General features: G+C 40.5%; 1 pseudogene across 1 annotated transcript; it reads right to left on the bottom strand.

The window, feature by feature from the left end:
- Positions 1 to 3,628: 3,628 nt before the first annotated feature.
- LOC311140924 lies at positions 3,629 to 12,894 on the bottom strand (annotated as a pseudogene). Its single transcript has 2 exons — positions 12,885 to 12,894; positions 3,629 to 4,452 (listed from the first exon to the last, which is right to left on the bottom strand). The product of its transcript is annotated as an uncharacterized misc_RNA (transcript).
- Between the last annotated feature and the right edge of the window lie 7 nt (positions 12,895 to 12,901).

A 12,901-nucleotide genomic window follows, 5' to 3' on the forward strand; every position in this document is an offset into this window, starting at 1 on the left:
GTCATACCAAGGATCATTTAGCTATTTGATTTTGAATTTTAGGACCCCTTTAGGTTGAAAATATATATATTAACAACATTATTTTATGAAACATTGAATTTGGCCTTACTGCTATTAGCCTATAGAAACACATTGAATAACAGATTCCTACATGGAAAGACAGATGCTACAGACAGAAGTTGGCAACAGACTTCAGAGGAGTGTCATGCTTGTGGTGGTCATAGAGCAAACCGACATAATCAGTTTACTCTTATTATTATTATTATCCATCCTGCTGCCTAGTCACTTTACCCTGCCTTCATGTAGGCTACATATCTACCTCAAATACCTCGTACCTCTGAACACTGATCTGGTACTGGCACTCCCTGTATATAGCTCCATTCTTGTGTATTTTATTTTATTCCTCTTGTGTTACTATTTTAAACTCTGCATCCTTGGGAAGGGCTCCTAAGCAAGCATTTCACAGTAAAGTCTGCACCAGTTGTATTCGGCGCATGTCACACATTTGATTTGTGTTCGTGAGAGTCTTATCTTTACATAGAGTGGTCATATTAGTTTGTAGGCCAAATCGTTTGGACGCTACAGACGTTTTCGTGAGAAGACCGATTTCCGGGATGTCTCATGGTCTGATGTGGTGCGGAAGGCCTCCATTGGTGGATGTGGTGGATTGAGACGCAGCCCATGCAAAAATACAGGTCTCATATTTTGATGGGGAGCTAATTAGATTTCAGCGGGGCCATGGACATGACTCTAGGGGGTTATTAAAGGTAAAATGCAGACGTTTTTTTTAAAATCTCAATATCAAATCATTTCTGGCTAACAATTAAGTACCTTACTGTATTTATTTTCAATGAAAGTGGTCAAAAATAACAAATAATAGCTTCTTAGCAAAGAGCAATTTCTCAAGTAAGAATTTTGCCAAGACTATCTGGGAGTGGACTGAGTGGGGAGGGAAAACTGACAACTAGATGTTACTGGCAGAAAGGTTTGGAACTCTCTTTCTTATTGGTCTATTAACTAATTTACCGCCTGGTGATGTCACCTGGCAGGCCAAATCTCCATCCCACCAAAACAGGCTGAAATTCCAGTTGCTCTTTTCAAACAGTTACACTTAAAGGGCATTATCATCATTTTCCCAATTTCACAGTATTATTCCAACCTCATCTTGTGGAAATATATATAAAACACAGGATGGTAAAGTTTTCGACTGCACTGGGCCTTTAAATATGTATTACGTTTTTTAAGTAAGTGATGTAAACAAGACATTTTTAAAGTTCAATTATTATAATACATTTTTATTTTACCCTTATTTTACCAGGTAAGTTGACTGAGAACACATTCTCAATTACAGCAAGTACCTGGGGAATAGTTACAGGGGAGAGGACAGAGATGAATGAGCCAATTGGAAGCTAGTTGACTAGTTTATTTTGTTTAGTCCAAAATGTTGTCTTGTTTGGGGGCATAGCTCATTAGAATAATACCCAGCATGCTTTGCACCGGTACATTTACATTTCGGTCATTTAGCACCATTTTGTATCCAGAGCTACTTCAGTCAGTGCATTCTACTAAGTTAGATAAACAACCACATGTAAAAAGTAAAACGATTCTGTAACCATTACTGAGAATGTCGTTTTACATGAGTGCTGTGTCGTAGTAAATATATAATGTTATAGCTTGGTCTGACTAAAATCTTGTGCATGACCCATTTTGTGTTGGGCCTTTGTATTCAATACAATGCACAAAAGAGTCCTATCTTGTCAGCCTTATCAGCAGGTGGCTAAGGACAACACCCACGCCATAGGTCTCTCAGTTCTTCCAACTCACGAGTTCTTGCTCTGAGGACACACACACACACACCCCCACACACACACACACATACACACTCACACACACACACACACATACACACACATACACACACACACACACACACACACATACACACACACACACACACACACACATACACACACATACACACACACACACACACATACACACACACACACACACACACAAAAATCCCCTTCTCTTAGGCTGAACATCTGAAGACAGAGAACCCGACTCAGAGCCAATGCAACAGTGATACTAACCTGGAGGGGACCTCGCCCAACTCATCAGGACCAATCAGAAGATCAGAACTACTAGAATCAACCTACTTCATTTTATTGTATAAAATGTCAGCACACAATGTTTCGGGGCTCTCTCAGATATCTCCCTACGAGATTGACGAACGGGTCCGTGCACGCGATTCCAGATATCTTTACCTCTGAATAAACTGCCTTATATTATACAATTATCCACCTTGTCCAAAAGTCTCTGCTTGGTCTCCGTTCTCCAGTAAACTTGTTTTATCAACAGCTGCCAGTTCTGAAGTAAAAAAGTACAAGAGGCATTTCTGCAACAACTAAGAACATTGAAACGCAAGGCTCAACTTCTCCGCTGTTTTGGTGCCCTGGCTACCACGCTCTAACAGCATGAGCAAACCCATGCGCATGCGCAGATGCTGTGTGTGCGCCTGTGTGAGAGCTAACGGGCCATTTACACTGTACAAGTGGCACTAGCCTAGCCACGCTAGCCTCGCCTCCTCATGTGGGTGCTAACAAGCTAGCAAGCAAGGTAGGTTGTAATACGTATCAACAGCCATTGTCAGCCAATCCAGTAGGGGTTGGAAGCTATGGTGAGCTTCGATTGGTCACTCGCGTCGTGATATCGCGGAGGATTTGAATAAAGTTCAGCTTTAGGCCTGTCCTGTGCAGCTCCCTCGCCCATGCTCGCATTGCTCAACCGTCCCCCGTCCACTCCACTTCTCTTGCTTTCCTTCCATTGAAGGTGAATGGCTTCCGATGTTTCACCGCGTGATGCCGCTTCCTAATGTAAGCGCAGAGGAAGTCTTGCATCTCGCTCATCTCAATATCTGTGAGGTTTATCGTGGCAACGTAATTTCACTGAATCTAGCTTTAATGTTCCCTAATGAATTGCCTGTTATGCTTAAGTTAATTGGAAACGAAACTATATATTGTGACATTGTGCTTCGTAATTAAGTTGTGTTAGAAACTGGATCAAATACTTTCTTTGTAGTTTCTTTGTAGTTGGGAAAAACATAAAGAAATAGTCTTATTGCAAGAAAAAAGTCTAGAATTATTATGTTTTTAGTAGCAACAGCTTGAAAACATTGATTATTATGTTTTTATGTAACAAAAAAATATTGAGTTACGAAATGTCTGTCAACTTAATATTAAACATTTCTTAACACTGTTTAGAGTTCAAGCCACTAACAAGTTTAGCATTTAATTAACAATGATCTTAAAGTTCAATGTACTTAAAACCTTTCTTGACTTACTAAATCTGGACCCCCTTCAGGGTCACAGTGGCTTTATTGTTTTGAGGAATGACTACAAAATCACTTCAAGGAACTGTACTCTGATATGGTAGTGCAACTGGTTTCCACAAAAGTTTTGAGTAATGACAGCACATTCGGGTTTACAGTGTACAGGATACAAATTCTTGAATTCTGAGATACAGATACAATGTTACATATTTTGTTTCAAAATATATATATATCAAGGCTACAGAATGTATCATATCATGTAACATATCATCCCTTGTGTTGTGATAAATCAGTTTCTCACCTGTCAAGTGTCTCCACTTCCTGTGAATCTCCCAGAGTCCTGCTGTTATCATCATGTCTCTTCTCCTCTGTATCTCTGTGGACCTCCTCTGCTATAGAGTCCATCACCACACACAAGTCATTGGGAAGTGTTGTGGGTGACACTGGGTCAGAGTAGTACTGAGTGCTCTGGGAGGAAGGCATAGTGGCTGTGTCGGGCACACAACCATTGGTCCTGGTCCTGGCTGCATTGACCTCTGAGTGGTCCTCACATGTCAATGGTGGAGCTTGATTTCCTGAGGGTTTATTAAGTGCTGAGGTCTTGGGTCCCTCATATGAGGCTTTACGGGATGGCAGTGTGTCTGTGCCACAGCTGTGTGAGGGAGAGTGGGTGGGGGCCTGAGCGACTTGCAGTGTTTTCCCTGTAAGGCCACCAGGGACTGGCTTCTCTAAAGCAAAAAGATGGTCACTAGACAGGGCACTCAGAAGAGGAGAATCTCGTACACAATCCCCAGCCTGACACTGGCTCTGCCCTCTACTGATCTCACCTTTGCTACTCCCTTTCTTCTTTGACCACTTGCTGCTTTTCTGCCTCTCCTTTCAGCGCACGGTATGTATGTGTGTGTACGAGCCTGGGCTGTGGAGGCAGGGATCCATGTTGTCATCAACTGAGTTGTCTCCCAAAGTTGTGTTATTGTGGCTCCCATCAAGCTTTGACGTTATCTTGGGGTCTGTCTTGTCTGATGAACGATGGATGGAGAGACTGGAGAGACTCCCAAACCACTTGAGACCTGGGGAGAGAGAGAGCGAGATTGCCTTACTGTATCCACCGCTAGATTTCTCTATACATTTGTATCATGTGAAAAATTAAAATGTTATACTCTCTGCTCAGTCATGCCTGGAATGTTTTCACATGCAAGCCGATGCTGAAACCCTCACTGGATTCATTTCTGAACTGAGACCTGAACTCTGTGGCTGTTTGATTATGTTACACTAGAGGAATACTATAATTTTCCTTACACTGGACATTTATTTGCTTTTCGGAGATGCATTAGGCCAGAGGGTGGTGTACTCTGTACCTGAACAGCTAGCTTTGGTACTGAGAGAGTTATCTAGAGAAACTGAGGAAGTGGAACTGTAAGCATGTTATTATGTAACAGGACAATATTATTCAAATTATGGGATTTTGTAGTCCTGATGGTCAAATTGAAATGACCTTCTTCTGTCAAAGTTATAAACACACAAAAATACATGACCTAAGCCCTAAGGTTGTCTTAGTAATTAAGAGTTGGTTTTATATTGTATGTCATATCAGTCTCCATTTAGTGTTCAGTTGAGATTCTATATGAAACAAAACAATGAGCCATCTATGTTTTTGTTTACAATAGCATATAAACCCAAATAGTGTATTTATAAGTGGCGACAACAGACGACAATGAGTGAACTGACAGAGAAACAAGAGTCAATAGAACTCATTCATTACAAATAGGAATCACTGAGTCACAATAAGAGAGGAGGAGCATCCTCCCTTGCCCTGACTCAGCATAATGCCAGAGCTCTAGGACTGTTGCATCCTCAGATCCTTCTAAATATATATATATATAAACAGTGCCTTCGGAAAGTATTCAGACCCCTTGACTTTTCCCACATTTTGTTACGTTACAGCCGTATTCTTAAATTGATTAAAAAATATAAAAAAATCATCAATTGACACACAATACCCCATAATGACAAAGCGAAAACATGCTCTTTTATTTTTGCATATGTATAAAAAAAAAAAATGAAATACCTTATTTACATAAGTATTCAGACCCTTTGCTATGAGACTCAAAATTGAGCTCAGGTGCATCCTGTTTCCATTGATCATCCTTGAGATGTTTCTACAACTTGATTGGAGTCCACCTGTGGTAAATTCAATTGATTGGACATGATTTGGAAAGGCACACACCTGTCTATATAACGTCCCACAGTTGACAGTGCATGTCAGAGCAAAAACCAAGCCATGAGGTCGAAGGAATTGTCTGTAGAGGTCCGAGACAGGATTGTGTCGAAGCACAGATCTGGGGAAGGGTACCCAAAAATTCTGCATTGGGCGGCAGGTAGCTTAGTGGTTAAGAGCGTTGTGCCAGTAACCGAAAGGTTGCTGGTTCTAATCCCCGAGCCGACTAGGTGAAAAATCTGTCGATGTGCCCTTCAGCAAGGCACTTAACCCTAATTGCTCCTGTAAGTCGCTCTGGATAAGAGCGTCTGCTAAAAAAATTAAAATAAAATAAAATACAAATACAAATTGAAGGTCCCCAAGAACACAGTGGCCTCCATCATTCTTAAATGGAAGAAGTTTGGAACCACCAAGACTCTTCCTAGAGCTGGCCGCCCGGCTAAACTGAAGGGCCTTGGTCAGAGAGGTGACCAAGAACCCGATGGTCACTCTGACAGAGCTCCAGAGTTCCTCTGTGGAGATGGGAGAACCTTCCAGAAGGACAACCATCTCTGCAGCACTCCACTAATCAGGCCTTTATGGAAGAGTGGCCAGACGGAAGCCACTTCTCAGTAAAAGGCACGACAGCCTGCTTGGAGTTTGCCAAAAAGGCCCCTAAAGGATGCTCAGACCATGAGAAACAAGATTCTGGTCTGATGAAACCAAGATTGAACTCTTTGGCCTGAATGTCAAGCGTCACGTCTGGAGGAAACCTGGCACCATCCCTACGGTGAAGAATGGTGGTGGCAGAATCATGCTGTGGGGATGTTTTTCAGCAGCAGGGACTAGTCAGGATTGAGGGAAAGATCAACGGCGCAAAGTACAGAGAGATCCTTGATGAAAACCTGCCCCAGAGCATTCAGGACTTCAGATTGGGGCAAAGGTTCACCTTCCAACAGGACAACGACCCTAAGCACACAGCCAAGACAAGTCTCTGAATGTCCTTGAGTGGCCCAGCCAGAGTTTTCATCAAGGCTGTATATGATGTGATATATGAATGTTCTTATAAATTATTTACAATATATAAATAACAAAATATTGATAAAATTAAACAACAAAACAGAAAATAATAAGTAAACCAAAACATCAGGAGGGCACTTGCATTTCTCCTTTTTGGAGGGTAGGGTGGGGTGAAGTGAGGTAGGGTGGGGTGTGGAGAAGTGAGGTAGGTTTGGTGAAGATTTGACTCAAGATAGTGAGTAGTCACTCAGTCAGCACAACATTTTACATTTTAGTCATTTAGCAGACACTCTTATCCAGAGCGACTTACAGTTAGTGCATACATTATTTTTTTATTTTTCAAACTGGCCCCCGTGGGAATCGAACCCACAACCCTGGCGTTGCAAACGCCATGCTCTAACAACTGAGCTACATCCCTGCCGGCCATTCCCTCCCCTACCCTGGACAATGCTGGGCCAATTGTGCACCGCCCCATGGGTCTCCCGGTCGCGGCCGGCTACGACAGAGCCTGGATTCAAACCAGGATCTCTAGTGGCACAGCTAGCACTGCGATGCAGTGCCTTAGACCACTGCGCCACTCGGGAGGCACAAGTCTTGCATCATTTTCTCTGGGTTGCTAAATTTCCTATTGAGACTTCCTGTCATATGCAAAGAAATAAGCATTAGTACGCAGTAAGCAGTACGCACTAGGAAGCAGTTTGTCTAGACCCAAGGAACACCATGTTAACTCCAAACAAGCTTTGACATTTTCACTCACATTTGGTATGACTGGGTGTCTGACACAATTATACAGCCAACACAAGGGTGACACTGTTATTGACAGCTGACTTGTCTATGAATTGGCCAGGTTGTGGCAAGTACCATACAAGCCTATTCATACGGTTGCATATCCTTTGTTACGTGCAACAGAGAGGTATTAATTAAACAGTATACAAATAGATGTTAGTACTGTAGCTCTGTGACAAGGTAGAGAGGGGACGAGAACGGTTGCCTTGTGGAATGAAGCATATACTTCATGTTAATTTAAGTGACAAATAAATACACTTTCGGAAGTTTACGTACACCTTAGCCAAATACATTTAAACTCAGTTTTTCACAATTCCTGACATTTAATCCTAGTAAAAATTCACTGTCAGTTAGGTCAGTTAGGATCACCACTTTATTTTAAGAATGTGAAATGTCAGAATAATAGTAGAGAGAATGATTTATTTCAGCTTTTATTTATTTCATCACATTCCCAGTGGGTCAGAAGTTTACATACACTCAATTAGTATTTGGTAGCATTGCCTTTAAATTGTTTAACTTGGGTCAAACGTTTCAGGTAGCCTTCCACAAGCTTCCCACTATAAGTTGGGTGAATTTTGGCCCATTCCTCCTGACAGAGCTGGTGTAACGGAGTCAAGTTAGTAGGCCTCCTTGCTCACACACGCTTTTTCAGTTCTGCCCACACATTTCCTATAGGATTGAGGTCAAGGCTTTGTGATGGCCACTCCAATACCTTGACTTTGTTGTCCTTAAGCCATTTTGCCACAACTTTGGAAGTATGCTTGGGGTCCGTTTGGAAGACCCATTTGCGACCAAGCTTTAACTTCCTGACTGATGTCTTGAGATGATGCTTCAATATATCCACATAATTTTCCTTCCTCAGGATGCCATCTATTTTGCGAAGTGCACCAGTCCCTCCTGCAGCAAAGCACCCCCACAGCATGATGCTGCCACCCCCGTGCTTCACAGGTTGGGATGGTGTTCTTCGGCTTGCAAGACCCCCTTTTTCCTCCAAAGTAGGTTAATCTCTAGGAGACAGAACGCTCCTTCCTGAGCGGTATGACGGCTGCGTGGTCCCATGGTGTTTATACTTGTGTACTATTGTTTGTACAGATGAACGTGGTACCTTCAGCCGTTTGGAATTTGCTCCCAAGGATGAACCAGACTTGTGGAGGTCTACCATTATTTTATTTATCTTGGCTGATTTCGTTTGATTTTCCCATGATGTCAAGCAAACAGGCATTGAGTTTGAAGGTAGGCCTTGAAATACATCCACAGGTACACCTCCAATTGACTCAAATTATGTCAATTAGCCTATCAGAAGCTTCTAAAGCCATGACATCATTTTCTGGAATTATCCAAGCTGTTTAAAGGCACAGTCAACTTAGTGTATGTAAACTTCTGACCCACTGGAATTGTGAATTGTGAACAAGAAATTTGTGGAGTGGTTGAAAAACGAGTTTTAATGACTCCAACCTAAGTGTATGTAAACTTCCGACTTCAACTGTATATGCATTTACATTTACATTTACATCATCATCTTATCCAGAGCGACTTACAAATTGGTGCATTCAACTTATGATAGCCAGTGGGACAACCACTTTTTTTTTTTTTTTTGCAGTTTCTGTTTGGTGTGCATTCTTGCGGTAATACATTCCCAAAGAAGGCTATTCTGCTTGAACTGTGTCCCTGCCATATACTTAGTCCCTGCTCATGTTATCAATATGCTTATGAAAGGAAAGAAAACCTCTGCACTCCAATAATCAGAGTAGGTTTTATAGATTAATCAGGTAAACAGGATGTATTGTGAATACCTTTTTGTTAAACTGATAGTATGTAAATCCAGTAGGCTCGCTGAACTGTCTGCTATTCCATTTCAATGGGCAGACCATAGAGAGCCTATTAAGGGTGCGTTCGTAAATTCGCTCTGGCTATCTACTCCGATTTCAGAGCACTCTCATCTGAGTGTGCCAGAGCGCAGAATAGCTGATGAATTTACGAACGCCCAGAGGGCACTCTGAGCGCACTCTGGCACTCCAGATTGAATTTACGAACGCACCCTAAATTACTAGAGGGGCTGCAATGTCTTAAACCATTAAAGTTCCAGAATGGGATGGATGAAAATGACAGCCATTATGGTCAGGGAGAAATCCAAACAAGTCTAATTGGAATGACTGAATGGCAGGAAAGATGATGCATTTCCTGTTTTTACTTATGCAGGAAAATAAAAGTCAGGCATGTGATGTATCAGAAATTGTGTAATATAATTATTGTCAACCTAAAATATTGTCATATAATGATAAATATAGTTTATACAGGTTTTATAAGAAATGTATAAATAGCCACTAAAATATATGTAAACAAAACATAAATATCTCAATTCTTGAATTCTAGTAAAGCTGTGAGTGTTAGGTCTATTACATGATACAATATCAGCACTTGTTGCATTTACAACTTGTCTAAGTCCTATCATCAAATGATTTGAGCCAGTGTATGGCTGTGGATTAACTGCATTGTTTGAATGGAATGTTGGCATAATGGAATAGTAATAGTAGATTTATTTTATATAGCGCTTTTCATTACAAACAAGAATCTCAAAGTCGCTTTGAACCAGTGGCATAGCCAGAAATCCATTGGTGGGTGGGCCTGCAGAAATATGTGTGCTCCCCCCAAAAAGAAGAAAAAAATGAATTGTTATGTGCAGTTTTATAGCTAATCTCATGCTATTCTACACATTGTGCCATGAGGCTGAGAGGAAATTTAGCAATTTTAAAGCTAATTAAAGCTAAAATATAGGTGTGTTGACTGTGATAAAGGCACTGGATTATGAGCTGTCTTGTTTGGTAAATGAACAAATGAAATAGGCATTAGTATGGTCCATATACTGTAACCATAGAAGCACAGTGACATGCCTCAATGCAGTCATATTCGTGGTTTATTGGGGGTGTGGCTTTCAGTTAGTTCTTTTTGGCAACCCATCCCATGAGAGTGAATGTCATTCCAGTTAATCTGTTCTGTTACATTTAATCAAATCTGACTACCCCAGTGCACTACTTGCTATGAATTATATCTGATGGTGTTTAAATGTTTAGGTAAAAAGACAAATAATGTCCCATTTGGAACACTGACAAGTAAAGAGCATAAAAATGGGGGTGATCACGAGCATTGTCGCCTAACCGCGGCAGCTTCACCCGGAAGATCCATCATTTTCCTGCCACCACACTGTGAACCGCAGCAGATTGAAGCTTGTGATTGGTTTAGTAGGGTCCAGGACCAAGGTGATTGGATGCGCGTTTGTAAAGAAACAATTAGAATGGAGCAGGCAGCCACGGCAGACTGGACAGGCGTGTTCGTTCTCCGCTGAACAAAGTTTATGAACTCAATTGGCAAAAGAGTAGCACGGCAACTTGTAGCGCTGTTTTGTACACATAATTGTCAACAACTTCATTTGATGTCACTCCTGTTCCTGTTGCAAAATGCTTACTTTTGACAGCATGTGACAGTATAGGCTATATTGTCATGTGCTGTCAAAAGGAAATGTTAACGTTACACAACACAGATAAAAAGGGAATTTACATCTTTGGTTACAATGACTGAAGGCCCTACCAAACTAGCTAGCTGTAGCCTACTACTAGTGATTGAATCCACCACTTGCATGAGTCCAGATCCATAGGCTACATTGTTCACCTCGTTTTGTCATTGGCAATTAGGCACTAGGTTCATTAGGCTGTAACATCGAAAAGGTAGCATTCAGCAGGAATTTTGGTAGGGTGACCTGATTTGTCTAACTGTATTATGAACATTATTTTGCCCAAACAGATTGTGAACCCAAATATGTAACTTATTTTAGTTGGGGGACAATACATTGAAAGAAAATTTGTGTTGGGTGTAGGGGCAGATTTAGGCTATATCATCTTGTCTTCAGGAGATTTTATTATCTGTTTAATTTAGTTGGTCTTTCACAATAGCTGATGTAAGTCATTACAACCATTCTCATCCCCTACAATGGGCTAAAATATAGACTAGTGTGATTTTCTCAGCAAGAGCACTACTGTTATTCCCCAGACTTATTTCACTTCTTACCAATTTTGCTGGTGTAATTAGGCTATTTGAAATCTGATTTGCCAATTCGTGTCTATGCATTTTTGTGAGCATTTATGGACAGTGTTCTGAATATAGGCTAAGTCATAAAATGAGAATAGGCTACAGGATATTGAAATGCCCCTTGCCTCAAATATCATATTTTGTTATTTTAGTATTGTGTACAAGCTGCTAGGCAGAAAGGGAAAGGGGATACTTAGTCAGTTGCACAAAAATGCAAAAGCCAAATAAACTGACTTGCCATCATCAGGTCTGCAACTCCGTGGGTCAGCACCAGATAATTAAGTTCAACCCTCATTAAGTTAACAAAAACAAAAAAAGTTGATTGAAAAATGCAATTTAAACACTTAAAAATAACTACAATATTTACAATATTTAGGCTACAGAGCTCTCTGCCTAGGCGTCATGGAACCCATGGAATCATTCCACTAAAACTGGCTGGCTAGCTAACTAACAAACATACAGTGCAGATAATCTTAAAATTAATTGTTTTACACATTATCTTTCCACCGGCAAACCATGGTCGACCAACTCAACTCCTTTACTAAAATGGCTGACCTTTTATACTGTCTTAAGTAGGTTAATGTCCATTCTAGTATTATAATTCCTAATTCTATGGGCAGACCATAGAGAATGATAGAGGTCTCTCGTGGCCAAAAGGCAGTTTTAGCATGGGCAGCGCCATTGAGGGCTTCCACCATTTTAATTTAGTCAACTGGGTGGGACTTCCAACTTCATTGGCTGATCACTCCTGGTGATCTATCTCTCTCTATGGGGCAGACTGACATTATTATTTATTTTTAACTTTCAAATTGTACAAACAAATACTGAAGTTGAATTATACATTCAAAATGCGTATTTAGCAAAGTACATAACCAAGCACCCAACAAAATAATAATAAAATAAATTACAAACGTCACAGAGGTTTTATACTATATAATGTACATTCAATTATACATATCATACCAGCTTGTACATAAATCATGTAACTCCACCCAGAAAGTGGTAATATGATCACAGCAAAATAAAATATGTTCATTTTCAATGTCATTCCCACATAATGTACAGTCATTTCAAAATGTACAGATTGAATTTCAATCTTAAAAATTCATTTGAAAAATAAATATCATTTAGAATTTTTCTCTTTGGCCTTGGGTGGTATAGGGAAAGACAAATATTTTGTTCTTATTTTCTTGGTTACAGATAGGCTACATCAAAAAATATGACAGATATAATTACTTTTTAACTGTTCTGGGAATAATTATTTGGAAATACCTTGTCTGACATGTTTATTGTTACACTTCTTATCCCGCAAACAACAGCCATCAATGTATATAGATGGTAGGATACATCTGAATATAATAACATCCCTTTCACCAGCAGTACAAAACTAGAATTGTTCATCCATTTTTCAAAGAATATGGTCTTGTTACCGGGGCAGACTGACATTCCAATTCAACTGGTCAGCACCTGACGTCATTCTCTTG

The sequence above is a fragment of the Coregonus lavaretus genome, assembly GCF_964263955.1.
Source record: "Coregonus lavaretus genome assembly, chromosome: 14".
Lineage (NCBI taxonomy): Eukaryota > Metazoa > Chordata > Actinopteri > Salmoniformes > Salmonidae > Coregonus > Coregonus lavaretus.